This window comes from Chiloscyllium punctatum, chromosome 23 (genome assembly GCF_047496795.1).
Source record: "Chiloscyllium punctatum isolate Juve2018m chromosome 23, sChiPun1.3, whole genome shotgun sequence".
Taxonomy (NCBI): domain Eukaryota; kingdom Metazoa; phylum Chordata; class Chondrichthyes; order Orectolobiformes; family Hemiscylliidae; genus Chiloscyllium; species Chiloscyllium punctatum.
In genome coordinates, this window is record NC_092761.1 from 19,734,709 (window position 1) to 19,751,294 (window position 16,586).

The window sequence follows — 16,586 nt, forward strand, 5'->3', positions numbered from 1 at the left end:
AAATACAATAAATGTTAACATGTAAGCGAAACATAATTAAATCAATTCAACTTTTGCTAGGGTTAAAATAAAAATTGATATTTACAACACACACTGCAAATCTTTGAATTATTTCATGCATGAGCCATAATTCCACAGATATACCCTGAACTATATTGAACAATGATTAGATAAGAGCAGCAATTGGATTGTCAAAATTCTATCAGTTAATTTAAGAATACTGAGAAATCTTAGTGATTATTTCACTGAACAATGTGGAGAAACGACCAGGAATTATTCGAATGAAAAGTAATTACAGTTTTCTGAACGCTTCAGGCTGAGATTACCGTGATCATTCAAATGAGCAATCATCAAATATTTACAATGAGGCATTGAATGAGGCATTGGTTCCATTATGGGATCATTCAGCTGAACAGTAAATTGATTTTTATATTGTAGGGTTCGTACTCAGAAACAATTGATGCAATTAAAATGCGATTCTCACTATATTTGTTAGAAATACTTGCGGACACAGAGATGGGCTCAAATGCGTATACTTCAATGCAAGGAGTATCAGAAATAAGGTGGGTGAACTTAAGGCATGGATCGGTACCTGGGACTACGATGTTGTGGCCATCACGGAAACATGGATAGATGAGGGACAGGAATGGCTGTTGGAGGTTCCTGGTTACAGATGTTTCAGTAAGATTAGGGAGGGTGGTAAAAAAGGATGGGGGGGGTGGCATTGCTAATTAGGAATGGTATAACGGCTGCAGAAAGGAAGTTTGAGGGGGATCTGCCTCTGGAGGTAGTATGGGCTGAAGTCAGAAATAGGAAAGGTGCAGTCACCTTGTTGGGTGTTTATTATAGGCCCCCCAATAGCAGCAGAGATGTGGAGAAACAGATTGGGAAACAGATTTTGGAAAGGTGCAGAAGCCACAGGGTCGTAGTCATGGGCGACTTCAACTTCCCAAATATTGATTGGAAGCTCTTTAGATCAAGTAGATTGGATGGGGCGGTGTTTGTGCAGTGTGTCCAGGAAGCTTTTCTAACGCAGTATGTAGATTGTCCAACCAGAGGGGAGGCCATATTGAATTTGGTACTCGGTAATGAACCGGGACAAGTGGTGGGCTTGTTAGTGGGTGAACATTTTGGTGATGGCGACCACAATTCTGTGACTTTCACCTTGGTTATGGAGAGAGATAGGTGCGCACAACAAGGAAGTTTTTACAATTGGGGGAAGGGAAATTACAATGCTGTAAGACAGGATTTGAGGAGCATACGTTGGGAGCATAGGCTGTCAGGGAAGGATGTGGTGGAAATGTGGAACTTTTTCAAGGAGCAGATACGACGTGTCCTTGATATGTATGTACTGATCAGGCAGGAAAGAAATGGTCGTGTGAGGGAGCCTTGGTTGATGAGGGAGGTTGAATGTCTAGTAAAGAGGAAGAAGGAGGCTTACATAAGGTTGAGGAAACAAGGTTCAGACAGAGCAGTGGAGGGATACAGGATAGCCAGAAGGGACCTGAAGAAAGGGATTAGGAGAGCTAAGAGAGGGCATGAAAAATCCTTGGCGGATAGGATCAAGGATAACCCCAAGGCATTCTATGCGTATGTGAGAAACCTGAGAATGACGAGAACGAGGGTAGGTCCGATCAAGGACAGTGGTGGGAGACTGTGTATTGAGTCGGAAGAGATAGGAGAGGTCTTGAACAAGTACTTCTCTTCAGTATTTACGAACAAGAGAGACCGTATTGTTGAAGAGGAGAGTGTGAAACAGACTGATAAGCTAGAAGAGATACCTGTTAGGAAGGAAGATGTGTTGGACATTTTGACCAACTTGAGGATAGACAAGTCCCCCGGGCCTGACGGGATATATCCTAGGATTATGTGGGAAGCAAGAGAGGAAATTGCAGTACTGTTGGCAATGATCTTCTCGTCTTCACTGGCAACGGGGGTGGTACCAGGGGACTGGAGAGTAGCGAATGTTGTGCCCCTGTTCAAAAAAGGGAATAGGGATAACCCCGGGAATTACAGGCCAGTTAGTCTTACTTCTGTGGTAGGCAAAGTAATGGAAAGGGTACTGAGGGATAGGATTTACGAGTATCTGGAAAAACACTGCTTGATTAGGGACAGCCAGCACGGATTTGTGAAGGGTAGGTCTTGCCTTACAAGTCTTATTGAATTCTTCGAGGAGGTGACCAAGCATGTGGATGAGGGGAGAGCAGTGGATGTAGTGTACATGGATTTTAGTAAGGCATTTGATAAGGTTGCCCATGGTAGGCTTATGCGGAAAGTCAGGAGGCATGGGATAGAGGGAAATTTGGCCAATTGGATAGAAAACTGGCTAACCGGTCGAAGTCAGAGAGTGGTGGTAGATGGTAAATATTCAGCATGGAGTCCAGTTACAAGTGGAGTTCCGCAGGGATCAGTTCTGGGTCCTCTGCTGTTTGTAATTTTTATTAATGACTTAGATGAGGGAGTCGAAGGGTGGGTCAGTAAATTTGCAGATGATACAAAGATAGGTGGAGTTGTGGACAGTGAGGAGGGCTGTTGTCGGCTGCAGAGGGACTTAGATATAATGCAGAGCTGGGCTGAGGAGTGGCAGATGGAGTTCAACCCTGCCAAGTGTGAGGTTGTCCATTTTGGAAGAACAAATAAGGATGCGGAATACAGGGTTAATGGTAGGGTTCTAGGTCAGGTGGAGGAACAGAGGGATCTCGGGGTCTATGTACATAGATCTTTGAAGGTTGCCACTCAGGTGGATAGAGTTTGTAAGAAGGCCTATGGAGTATTATCGTTCATTAGCAGAGGGATTGAATTCAAGAGTCGTGAAGTGATGTTGCAGCTGTACAGGACTTTGGTTAGGCCACATTTGGAGTACTGTGTGCAGTTCTGGTCGCCTCACTTTAGGAAAGATGTGGAAGCTTTGGAGAGGGTGCAGAGAAGATTTACCAGGATGTTGCCTGGAATGGAGAGTAGGTCGTACGAGGATAGGTTGAGAGTTCTCGGCCTTTTCTCGTTGGAACGGCGAAGGATGAGGGGTGACTTGATAGAGGTTTATAAGATGATCAGAGGAATAGATAGAGTAGACAGTCAGAAACTTTTTCCCCGGGTACAACAGAGTGTTAACAATGGGACATAAATTTAAGGTGAAGGGTGGAAGGTATAGGGGAGATGTCAGGGGTGGGTTCTTTACCCAGAGAGTGGTGGGGGCATGGAATGTGCTGCCCGTGGGAGTGGTAGAGTCAGATTCATTGGCGACCTTTAAGCGGCATTTGGATAGGTACATGGATGGGTGCTTAATCTAGGATAGAAGTTCGGCACAACATCGTGGGCCGAAGGGCCTGTTCTGTGCTGTATTGTTCTATGTTCTATGTAAAGATTAACTCCAATAATTGTGCAATTATCGTAAAGGCAGTGACTGGAAAAATAACATTATAATCTGAAAAAATAAATTGATTTAATATTCTAAAAGCACTTTGCTGTGATGATTATTGGATATTCATTAAGATCGGTAAACTGAGGAATACAATATAATAGCTAGCTTTATGGATTCACAAAAATGAGCAATTCAGTTATAATTCAGCAGAATTGTTTTTGGGTCAAACATGCAGGATTACAAGAATGATATATTACCATCCATTGGTTTGCTTCTTGAGACGTACTTTTAATTTATATACTTTTGATCATGACCAATGTTTCGACATTCCTGTCAGAAGTAGGAAGTTAATAAGTAGATCGTGAAAGTACGTATGACAGTGAACGTAAGATCCAGGGAACTTCAATAATTTTGTGATGATTGTACATTGATAAATAACTTTGGAGTAGAAAATGTAAATCAACATGTTCAAGCAGTTATTTTGCTCATAACAAATTGAAAATTAAAAAAAATCCTTCTGCAGTGCACATGATTTGAAAACAAAGCAGTCACCAGTCACAAAAAACATCGGTGCGAGACAATAAGACCATTATGAAGGGGATTCTACTCAACAGTAATTCGAGCACCTTGAATATCTTCATGTCGTTCTTGCAAAGAACACTTATTATTCCTAAAGTTTTATTATCATAAATATTTTGACATTTGTATCAGAACTAGGAAGAAAATGAGAAGCGAATCACATGAGTATTTTCATGAGTGAAAGTCAAAATAAATTTACAGTGCCATCTTTCATTATTTTCTCTGAATAAGCAGGTAAAGACTTTTAAGATGCAAGCTCAAAATGTTTTCACCTACAGGTTGTACTAAGCCAAAATACATCATTTTATTTTGTGATACTTCAACTGGATTGGAAATCTGCTATGTATGCTGACGTTAGCGTCCTCGCTCATTTGTAATAAAGCATTGTTATTGGTTTTAGCGAAATATTTTGCGTGCAATTACTGAAGTAAAATGTAAGAAATCAAGTGCATTTATTGGATGGAACTGCTCACCAAATGTTTATTGTGGTTCTTGTTCTCAGAAACAATAAGATACTTACTCAGGTTTTTCTCTGGAGCAGTAATTAGATGACTAGGAAGACATTTGTGTAGCTGTGTGTGCCGTGTTCAGTGAGCATTTCTTTTCAATTACAACTATATTTTAAGAATTATAGGAAGGGATTAATAATCGTGTGTTAAAGATCTGAATTAAAGTCATATTTTCTTTTAAAAATTTTGAGAATTCCTTTGTGCAACAATAATTTGGAGATCTTGGTATTGGACAAGGGTGGACAAAGTTAAAAATCACATGACACCAGGTTATAGTCCAACAGGTTTATTTATAAGCACTAGCTTTAAAGGCTATGGCTCTGCATCAGGTGATCTGGTCTCTTCGGAGAGACACTACTAGAGATACACAAGTGCCTTTCATTATCGTCCCAACAAGGAAGGTTGAGATTATAATAAATTGGGATTACTCAAATGAAAACTAACCAGTGTTCATTCCGATAATTGGGCTGGGAATTAATTAGACTGTTTCTGTGTAATGGACTGAGAATGAAATAGTAATTCACTATAATAATGGTACTAAGCACGTATGCTCTTACTTACAAATTAATATCAGAATAATTGGAAGAAAGATAAATCGACATATCATGAGCTTATTGTAAATTCATAAAAAATACAACTGCTGAATACGTTTAAAGCAGTTTTACTGATAAAGAAAAAGACAAGGAGAATGTTTAGCAGTCGGACGGAATCAGAAGAAAAGGTCATTCACTGTGACTATTCAGCTGCAGACATCTTCTCTTCCTTCCACAAATGTATAAATTGCAACAATTCCAAATGTATTCTGATTGATAAAGGAAAGAGCAAACACCTGTAAATTCTATTTTTTTGTTTACAAAAAAGTCACAAATTTAAATAATCTTACTGTGATCAGAATTACAATAAATCTTTGTGTTGAAGAAAAATGTAATCAAATCAAACCAAAATATACATCGATATTCACACTAATTGGCAGAGTGAACACTGCAATATCTTTCCATCAGTTGATGTACTGAGCCATATTTCCACTTTTCTATCCCTGACTGGATTGATCAATGGTTAGATATTAGCAATAACTAAATTATTAAAATGCTGTCAGTGAACTGAATATTAATGAGAAACTTCACATTGCTGTTTGAACGAGCAATGTGTCAAAATAAACAGTAATTATTGGTGAAATGTCATTAGATATCTCTTAATCGATGAGGCTGTGATTACTTTGATTGTTGAAATGAGTAGTATTCCAATATTTCCAATGAGCATTGGATGGAAAATTGATGCTTTTTGGTGTAGAGCTGAAAATTTGTTTTATTGTAGTATTGGCAGTAATAATCAATGGATTAAATTAAGATGCGCATCACACCTTACTGAATATTTTCAAGTTTTCTAACAGGTTTCTAGTCCAATCTTCAATTTAAAAAGGGTAATTTTGGCTCAGCACATCAGTAACTGCAAACATTTTCAACACATCTCCAAAGTTATTAATCTTATAATTTAAAAAAAATCAAAAAAATTACCTCTGTAAATGTCATTGACTCTATCTTTAGATTATAGTCAAGTTCGTTCTTACTTATTTTCTTCCTATTTCTGACACCAGTGGCTAAATATTGATTAGATTAAAGGTCATATGAGTGAGGTATTAGTTTTCTTTGAAAGATCTGTGCAGCACAGGAGTGGGTCCTTTGGCCCATAACGTTGTGCTGAATATAATGCAAAAGAAACTCATCCCTTCTGCCTATCCTTGGTCCATATCCGTCCAAATTATCTAAATGAACATTAAATAGCCTTAATGTATCTGCCTCCACCACCAACCCTTGAAGTTCATTCCAGACACCTACCACTTCCTGTGTAAAAAGTAAATGCCCCTCACATGCCCCTTGAACTTCCCCCCACAACCTTAAATGAATGCCTCATAGTTTTGACGTTTCAATTCTGGGAAGAAACCCTGACTGACATCCCTACCTATGTATCTCATGATTGCATAGACTTCAATCAATTCTTCCCCTCAGCCACCGCCACTCCACAAAAAAGCAGCCTCTCCAAATCCAGGCAGCATCCTGGTAAACGCTCTCTGTGCCATCTCCAAAGCCTCCATACCCTTCCTGAAATGTGGCGAACAGAAGTGAATACAATACTTTAAGTATGCCTTAACCAAAGTCTTACAAAGTTGGAAAATGATACCCTGACTCTTGTAACCAGTTCCCTGATGAATAAAGGCCAGCATGCCATTTGCCTTCCTTACCACCCTATCTACTTGCATGGACAGTTTCAGGGAGCCATGGTCTTCAAAACCAACATCCCTTTGAACAACAAAGCTATTCAGGGTCCTGCCATTAACTATCTACTTTTCCTTAACATTTGAGCTCCCAAAGTGTGACACCTCACACTTGTATGGATTAAGCTTTACCTTTAATTTCTCTGCCCATAGCTGCAGTTCATCTTTTTCCTGCTGCATTCTTTGACAACCTTCTACATTATTCACAACTGCACTGAAATTTGTATCATCTGCAAGCTTATTAACTCACCCAATTAGGTTTTAATTCATGTCCACTTTTATATATTTGTATCGTAACCAGAAGGGTTCCAGTACAGATCCCTGTGGAAAAAAGACAGAAAATGAGGGAAATTTCTTGAATAAATGTGTTTTTTTTCAATGACAAAACGATTCTGATGAATAATCTCTGAAGTTGTGATTTTTGTTTTAAATTAACCCAATATTTTAATTCTCAGTTTACTGATCTTAATGAATATCCAGTACAAACTGCTTTGAATATATTGAATCATTTTAAGTGTTGAGTTCTAACATTAATTATTATTTAATTGTCATTTCAATTCTCACACCATCATGAGATTCACATTTTAGTTGAATCCATTATTTCTTAGTGCCAGTATTACAATGAAATATTAACATTCTTTTCAGGTCAACACCCCTGCAATCAACCAGAGTTTTCTCACCCAACACTCATAGTAACTATCTCATTCTCTTTCATTTGAATTCTCGTATTAATGGAAGGATTATTAATCAGCCTTATCAATTAAGAGATAGCTAATTATTTTTCACGTCAATATTTCAGTTTTTTCAGATATACTGCACAATTACATTGCAATAAGGATTTTCTTATCAACCTTAAATTTGGTTTCAGCCACTTTAAAACTAATTATTGCTAATGTCTAACTGGTAATCATTGTTTAAATGCAATATACACAGCTGTTGATGTGGAACAATGGCTCAATACATCAACTGACAAACAATATTGCACTCTACAATCTCTTAATCTTAGCAAAATAATTTTCAATATGGATGCTTAGTTGGATTGAATTGGCTGTGAGCAAAAATACATTCTGAGGAAGGGTCACTGGACCCAAAGTATTAACACTGAATGCTTCCCACAGATGCTGCCAGACCTGCTGTGTTGGTTTCCAGCAATTACTGATTTTGTTTCTGAGTTCCAGCATCCACAGTTTTTTGCGTTCTTGTACTGATTGTATTTCATTTCAATGCTAACATTTCTATATTTCTGATTATTACAAAAGAGCTAACTATTTTCCACATTAAACATTATTTAAATTTCATGTGTTTCTTGTGTACACAAACCTGAATTAACAAATGTTTGATCTATTCTTTTACAATAAATCTTGAATTCTTAGAAATCACAATTTTGTGAAACTGAGGAAAGTTGTCTTTCGCTGAGTAGTCACGTTGAATGGCGAATGCTTTATTTCCAATTCATGTGCGTTACAAAGCAGGTCAATGTTAATTTATGTCTATGAATAACTGCTTCAAACATATTGAATTATTTGATTATCATGAGACTTATATTTATTTAAGATCATTGTCACTTCGTTCCATCATTATTAGAAATTAGGAATTCTTTTTATCCATTACAAACTGGAAGTGTCTAATATAATCCTAGTCCAATTATCACGATAAATATCTGAGCAGTTTTCCCTGTGAGTAACCACAGTAAGTAAGTGATTTTAGTCCTGCCCTTCCTGCATGGGAACATTATGGAGAGCTCTGGTAATGTCTGTACTAATAGACCAGGAGGCAGGCGTTCAATTCCTTCCTTAAACAGAGATGTGTCAAAGCACCTCAGAGTTGATTAGAAAATATCTAAGTGTCAATTGAATTACTTTTCAATCCAACATTTTCTCAACTTGTATCTGCTGTTGATTATAATGGTCACAATATCTTGAATGTATTTGCTTCAGGTCACTGATTAAAGTATGAATGTTATTAAGGTGAGGGGGAAAGTTTTAAAAGGGATCTGAGAGGCAACTCTTTTCACAACGTGTGTTTGGCATATTGAGATGAGATGTGAGAGGAAAGGCAGCGGCTGGTACAATTACAACATTGAAAAGACTTTCGGACAGTTACATGGATAGAAAACATTCAGAGGGATATGGGACAAACACAGGAAAATGGGACTAGTTTAGTTTCGGAAACCTGGCCGGCTGAATGGCCTGTTTCCGTGCTGTATCAGTCTAACTTTCTACAATTCAAACTTGACTGTGATAGGAAATGGTAAGCAAAAACGGGTGTTCTATTTTGTGTCCATAAAAAAGTGACATGAATTTTAAATAATTGTGTCACATGAAATAGTTCACTCTTATTGTGATTAGAAATACAATGAATGCGAGCACTAAAGTGAAACATAATTGAATTAATTCAACTGTGTTTCCATGGTTAAAATAAAAATTGATTTTCACAATGATTGTGAGTTTGTACACTGCAATATATTCACATCAGTTCACATACTGAGCTATTATTGCACATTTATACCCCTTACTGAACTGACCAATAGTTACATATTAGCTACACATAGATTTTTGAAAATATATCAGTGCACTTCAAAGAAGGAGATATTTAATGTTGCTATGTGACTGTGCAATGTGTAGACATGAACAACTATCATTGCAGTGAAAAGTAATTACAGTTCTCTGAATTTATAAGGCTGAGATTACTGTGATTATTCAAATGAGCAAAAGTCAGTTTTCAAAGTATGTTGGATGCAAAATCATTGGTTTCATTGTGGGATACTTGACCTGAAAACAATAGTATTGTTACAATGGATTAAATGAAACAATGGATTAAATTAAAATATGGATCTGACTATACATGTTAGAAAGACAAACAAATTATTCTGTAATTATTATAAGGATAATGAATTCATAATAAATGTTGTAATCAGAACAAATAAGTTGACTCAACATTTTAAAAGCACTTTGCTCTGATGTTGATTCGACATCATTAAGCTCGGTAAACTGAAGACTAAAATCTAACAGCTGGATTGATGGATTGAGGACAATAAATGAGTCATTCAGTAATTATTGAAAAAAAATGACTTTTGCTCAAAATGCAGACAATACCGAAGGAATGTATTTGATTCAATTAGTTTACATGTAGAAATGTGTGTTTTTAAATTATTTAATTTTATCCTGATCGATGTTCAAACATTTGTGTCTGAATTAGGAAGAAAATAAGGAGATAACGAAAGTTAATATCAGAGTGACCACAAGATACAGTCCATGACATTTGATAGAAAAAGGAATTTGCATCATTTTGTAATTATTGAACATTGACAACCAATTAACTCCTCAGGTACTGAAGCAGTCCAACCCCAAGAACAACAAGATGTGGACAATATCCAGGTTTGGGCTGACAAGGGTCAAGTAACATACATCCCACACAAATGCAGGCTGCGACCATCACGTATAAGAAATGACCTAACCACCATCACTTGACATTCAATGCTGTTACCATCACCGAACACCCACTATCAACATTATCCTGGGGATAATCATTGATCAGAAACTGAATTGGTCTCACCACACAAACACAGTGGCTACAAGAGTAATTCAACTCCTGGCCCCTTAAAGCCTGCCCTACAGCTACCAGGCACAAGTCAGGAGTGTGATGGAATACTCCCCACTTACCTGGATTAGTGCCGCCCTAACAACACTCAAGGAACACATGGCCACTTCCATCTCGAAGGACAAAGGCAGCAGCTAGATGGAAATACAACTACCTTCAAGTTCCCCTCCAAGGTACTCACCCACCCTGACTTGGGAATATATCGTCATTCCTTCACTGTCAGTGGGTGAATGTCCTGGAAATCCCCACCCCAATGGCATCGTGGGTCAACCCACAGCAGGTAGACTGCAGCGGTTCAAGAAGACAGCTCACCACCAATTTCTCAAGGGTAACTAGGGACGGGCAATAAATGCTGGGCCCAGCCAGTGACACCCACATCTCATCAAATAAATATTAAAATAATGTCTGCAAGATCAAAACAGCTCCAACGCTGTCCGAGCTGCAATCTCTGCCTCTTCTTATTGACAAAGATAAAAGGTTACCTTGCTCAACTTTCTCATCAGTACAGTATTCCCCCCAGCCCTCTCTTATACCAACCAGCAGCATTTCCATCACCAGCAGCAACTCCACTTAAAATATTTTGTCAGTAACTTTTCATTAACTGGTTACTTCAAATACAATGCAATCTCTACAAACAGACCAAGTGCCTTTTCGACAACAACAAATTTTCTAACAACTTTTCTTGATCTCTCTCTGCCATTCTTTTTGGTTAGATGAGGTAGGGAGGGATTGGATCACCACAGTGATGTAAGATATATATAACACAGTGAGACAGGAAAGCTAGTATGGCTCACGTTGACTCTTAGACCCCACACAGTGGAACAACACATTCACTGCATAATAAACACAACACAACATTTCAACCCGGTGTGACAGGAATAAAATGTGGATCGGTTGGACAGGCTGGATTTGTTTCAGCTGGAGTTTGGGAGAGTGAGGGGTGACATGACTGAAGTGTCTAAGATCCTGAATGGTTTGTTAAGGAGGACGTGGAAAGGATGTTTCCTCTTGTGGGTCATATGTGAACTCGAGAGAACAGCCTTAAAATTAGATTCACCCTTTCAGGACAGAGATGAGGAGATTTATTTCCTCTCAGAGGGCTGTGCACCTTTGGAACTCTCTGTCCCAGAAGGTGGGCTCACTGAGTATTTTAAGATACATTTTGATAGGTTCTTGTTCAGGGACGTTGGGGGAAGATGGAACACAAATCACTAACAGATCAGGCCTGGCCTTATTGAATGATGGAGTGGACTTGAGGGGCTGAAACTTCACCTTCTGCTTCTTTCTCACATGACACAGGACTAAGAGCTTTGTTGAAAATTCATTCACTGGATGTCGGTGCCACTGGCTATGGGCAGCATTTATTACCCAGAGGGCAAGTAAAAGTCAACCACATTGCTGTACGTCAGGGGTCACATGTAGACTAGATCAGGTAAGGATGGCAGCTTCATTCCCTAAAGGACATCAGTGACCGAGTTGGATGTTTCCTGACAATCGAGAATAATTTCATCAATAGACTCATAATTCTAGATGATTATTGAATTCAAACTGCTGAAACTGACTGACCACGTGGCTGTCAGTGAATCCAACACAAGTGAATAGAAACATTGCTCAGAGTCTGGTTCTGGAACATTCAATAAAACCAGGAAATGGAAAGTGAATACTTAGCTGAAAACAAGGCCACTGCTCTGTTAGAGACAAAACCATTCAATGTTCAGTTCCTGAACATTATTGACTCACAGAATATGCAAATCTGCAGAATCACAGTAAAAGGGAAAAGTAAACAACATTCTTGGCAAAGCCAGAATGAACCAACTGCTTGTATAAAAACAGCTCAGAACAAAGGGGCTGAATCCTCCACAAACTGACAAATCAGATTTGTAGATAGAGATTGGAAATCTTTAGAAAAAACCCTTCCCTGCTGATCGTGTGTGCTAGAAACCATTCTCAGTGTGAACTGCCACTTATTTCCCCTCACAAAAGGAGGTGTCTTGCTCACTCACAGACTGACTTACAGACAAAGGAAACCTGATCAGGAACTCGCAGGTTAATTAAGCTATTAGTAACAGTCCATTGCACACAACAAGAGCTTAGACCACAACAGATTCTAGTGAAACCAACAGTGCAATGAAAATGGCGAATTAGTCTTTATAATCATGCAGCCTCTCTCAATTAAAATAATCCCAGTCAACTTCTCAACATTTTAAAACTATTAATATCAATGAATATATATTTATTTCCATTCCTAATTTCCTCCAAAAATGTATCTGATTATTCTCTTCAAAATATATTTTAAATGGTGTATTCCAAATCACAATTCATTTCCAATTATTCTTAGAGCAAAACAACTTGCAAACTAAAATAGTTTTCACGTCAATAATGACACTGGAAACTTTGTTATGTAGTTCAACCATATTTCCAAATATTGTTTTGGTTCATTATTGCAGTGAAGCTAAAATTAAAGTCTATTTATTTTCTTTGATATCCTTCCATTACTTGATTCCCGAATAAGAATGCCCATGGTGTAATGGGTGACAAACATTAAATAAAATTGAATTTTCATTGCAAGAACTTGTACAAATTATCACATATTATTCAGTTCATTCATTGTCATTGATTATCAGTTATTTTCATTCTATGATCATGTTAAATTCACTTAAATAATCATAGTAGAATTTTCACCTTTATAGATATGTAAAGTGAATGTCAAATTATTAATATTTCAAGTAAAACCAAATTCACATTTTGCTCTGTTTTATTCCAGGAATGACAGGATGTGTTGAATTATTCTGGGAAACAGGAACAAGTGAAGGTGGTGGCTCTCAGACGTGAGGCCTTAAAGCCAAAGGGCCAGGTGGTAGTTACAGTGGGGGAGGTACCTCGTGCCTCGCTCTCCTCAGAAGGCAGTGAGGATGGTGACACTGACTGGAACGGGTTAGATGGTGAATCGCCCACGTATTGACAGAGGGACGGCAATGGGTGGGATGACCCACCACCCTATAAGGTCCAGAAGGCCCTGTCTATGGCACCACTGGGCATCAAAGCTCAACACAGACAGACAGCAGGGCGCAACAAAGGGAACTGACAGAAACCAAACCTGAACCGTTCACCAGCTGAATAACAGATGTTGGTGAATGAACACCCAGCCTGATAGAGAAATGGTAATAATGGGCCTTATTGGGACAATATGGATGAATTAGTAGAGGTACACAGTCTCACCGAAGATGATGTACGGACCCTCCCTCGGCCCAAGATGCCCTGAAGTGTACAGCAGAAACTGTACCTGCAATGAGAGGATGGGGGTGCGAGCCGGTTCCCCCCAGAGTTCAGCTGATCCATGGCGCCAGGCATTTACAGATATTACAGGGACACACTGGGGAGGGGACAGGCTGAATGGGCTAAAATAACCTTGGTGACTCAGGGACCCAAGGGTAATATCAAGGATCATACAGAGAGGAAGCCTGAGGTGTGTAAGGACCACGGGGGATTACCAAACCCCAACCTGAGATGATGAAATCAGTTTGATGTAATTAAAAGACGACATGGGACCCTATTTAACTGTAATTATAAACATGGGACTCTCAGTGGGAGATAATTCTAACCACATTCTGAATTAGGCCATGAGAGCTGAGTCAAACACATAAACACAGAGGAATAGCTACAGTCCAGGGAGGGTAATCAGACCCACAATGTTACAAGGGAAGCAGGAAAGGGCACATAGACAAGGAACATAGGCAGAGAGAGGGAGATAGGTGTTCACATTGTGAGTGGCCTGTGTTCATGTAGGTATATGCATAGCCCATGAATATTCATTGATGTGCTGTTTAGGGGCCAACACTTGTATGATTCTAACACCGGAGCATTTTTGTCAGTTACCGATAAGGATTTACCCCTCACCCCCTCAATTACTAAAATGAGAGCAGTCGGAGAGGGAACCTAGGAAGCTGGATGAAGCAAACCTGTCCCGATGTAGACCGGGAGTATGACAAAATATATTCAGATCTGGAGGTGTGATACTCAAGAAGGGACCATTCTGGGAGTTGCTCCTATTTATTCTAAAATGGCAACTATTGACAACACCACCCGAATTTAAACATGGGGATGCTCCGGCCAGGACTGGGACAGAAAGAAAAGGAGAGGCAACCTCTCCGGAGTAGCTACATTGGAGGGAGACTGGGACAGTCAGAGAATCTGGTGGGTTATAGCTCGGACCCACTCAGCGGTGTGCGTAACTCAAACAGGAAAGTGGGTTGTTATCTATCGACCCTGTAGAGGGCCCTCTCACTCCCCACACAAACGGGATCTCATCAAAGCTGGGGCTGAAGAGGCAGTAATTGTGACAGTGATAGATTGACAGAAGCTGGAAATAGTCTGGGTCCATACCTGTGGACATCGAATGGCAGAAGAGAGTGGTGTTTACTGACCGAGGAGAACAGTCCACCAGGATACTATTACCTCAGGGATCCCACAATATTCCAGTATATCTCACCGATGTGTGTTTGATGGATTTTGTCACACTGATCTAACCACAACACCTCATCACCTCAAGCGGTGAGAAAGAACATATCCAGTTATTAAACAGAGTGTTGGATCAGGTTAGCCAGGCCAGACTTAAAATTAATGCACAGAGAGTGCAACTGGGAAGGAAGGACGGAACTGGGACATCCTATTGAGGAGATGAAATCAGGAAGTGAGAGGGAACAGTCCCAGCGGGAACAAAAACTATGATTATAAAACTAACCACCCGCACACCATAAAGGGATCAGGCAAATTTTAGGATTGTGTAATTATTGTGGGAATTTTGTGAGGAATTATCCAGAAATCGAGAACCATCACGAGCCCTGGCAGAAGCGCGGACATTAACCAGGGGTGAGGGAGGCAAAATGCACACAGTCAGCATGCCTTTGGTATAGTTCATGACTGGGCTCGGTGAAGGTATATCACCCTGTCTGGGGGCCACATTGAGCATGAAGAACAGGTTAGAGTGTTAGTGGAAGCAGCTAACTTTCCCAGTGAAGCAGCAATAATGAAGATTAGAGCTCACAGGAAAGTAGAAACCCCACACCAACGGGGTAGTGAGCATGGGTAAAATACTTACTGAAACAGTGCAGACATTTGAGGAGGATGCAGTGGCAGTAGCTACAGAAGCGAGAAAGGAAAGTTTAAAGACATTTCCAGAAACAGTCCCACAGCAGGAGAAACAGGAATGGGAAAAGGGTGGGGCAGTAATAGGAAATAGGATGATCCAGCAGTGCCACTGTATAAGACAAACATTATTAAAAACATATCATGGGCTGGCCCATATTGAGCAGGATAAAATGCAATATCGGATGATCAACTACAGGGGTGTTCTGGAACAAGAAGATTTTGTCGAAGGGGTGTAGTCTGTACACAGTGTGTGCCAGGGAAAACAATCAGGATAAAATGGAGGCAGCAGCAGGTACCCAGGGGCCCATGGGAACAATTACAGATGGATTTTACATACACCCCCATCCCAATCCCAGGGAAGGAAATCCTGCTGGCTCTTAATAAACAGGTTGACTCAGTGGGTGGAAACATTCCCCTGCAGATTCTGACCAAGGGACACATGTTCCAGGAAACAAAGTTAAGCAGTTCTGTGGCTTGTTTGGTACTGAGCAGAAATCCCATCTCACATACCACCCCCAGAGCTCAGGGACAGTAGAAGGAATGAAGCAGACACTGAAAGCAAGTCTGACTAAGGCCCTGACAGAGACAGGCCGGGATGGGTTAGGGTACTCCCCACAATCCTAATGAAACTGACATCAACCCCAGCAAAGGGACCTGAGCAATCCCCCTTTGAATTAGTGACCGGATGAACTATGCAGCTGTCAGAGGGTATGGTAGTGGGAGGGCAGGAGATGTACAATGGCAAGGATAGGGTGAAACAATTTGTGAAAGAACTGACAAAGCAACTGCATGAGCTGAGAGGGGAAGTTGCAGACGGACAGAGAATCAGAGACTGAGAGCCCTGGGCACAACCCTGTTAAACTGCCTCCTGCTCCTATTGTCTCACTTCCCCTCCATATGAGCATAGGTAAGTGAATCCCCCATTTACTGAAGGAAGAACCCTTCTGACCACCTGCAGCTGACCATTCTGCCTTTTCTGTAACACTCTCTGAACAGGTTCTGGTGTGAGGGGAATGAGACTGTCAATAACAACTTGGAAAATAGGAGGATGTGCTCAATCAGAATAAAACACATTTTGGTCTTTCACTTTTAATTCAACTGCAAACATTATTCATTA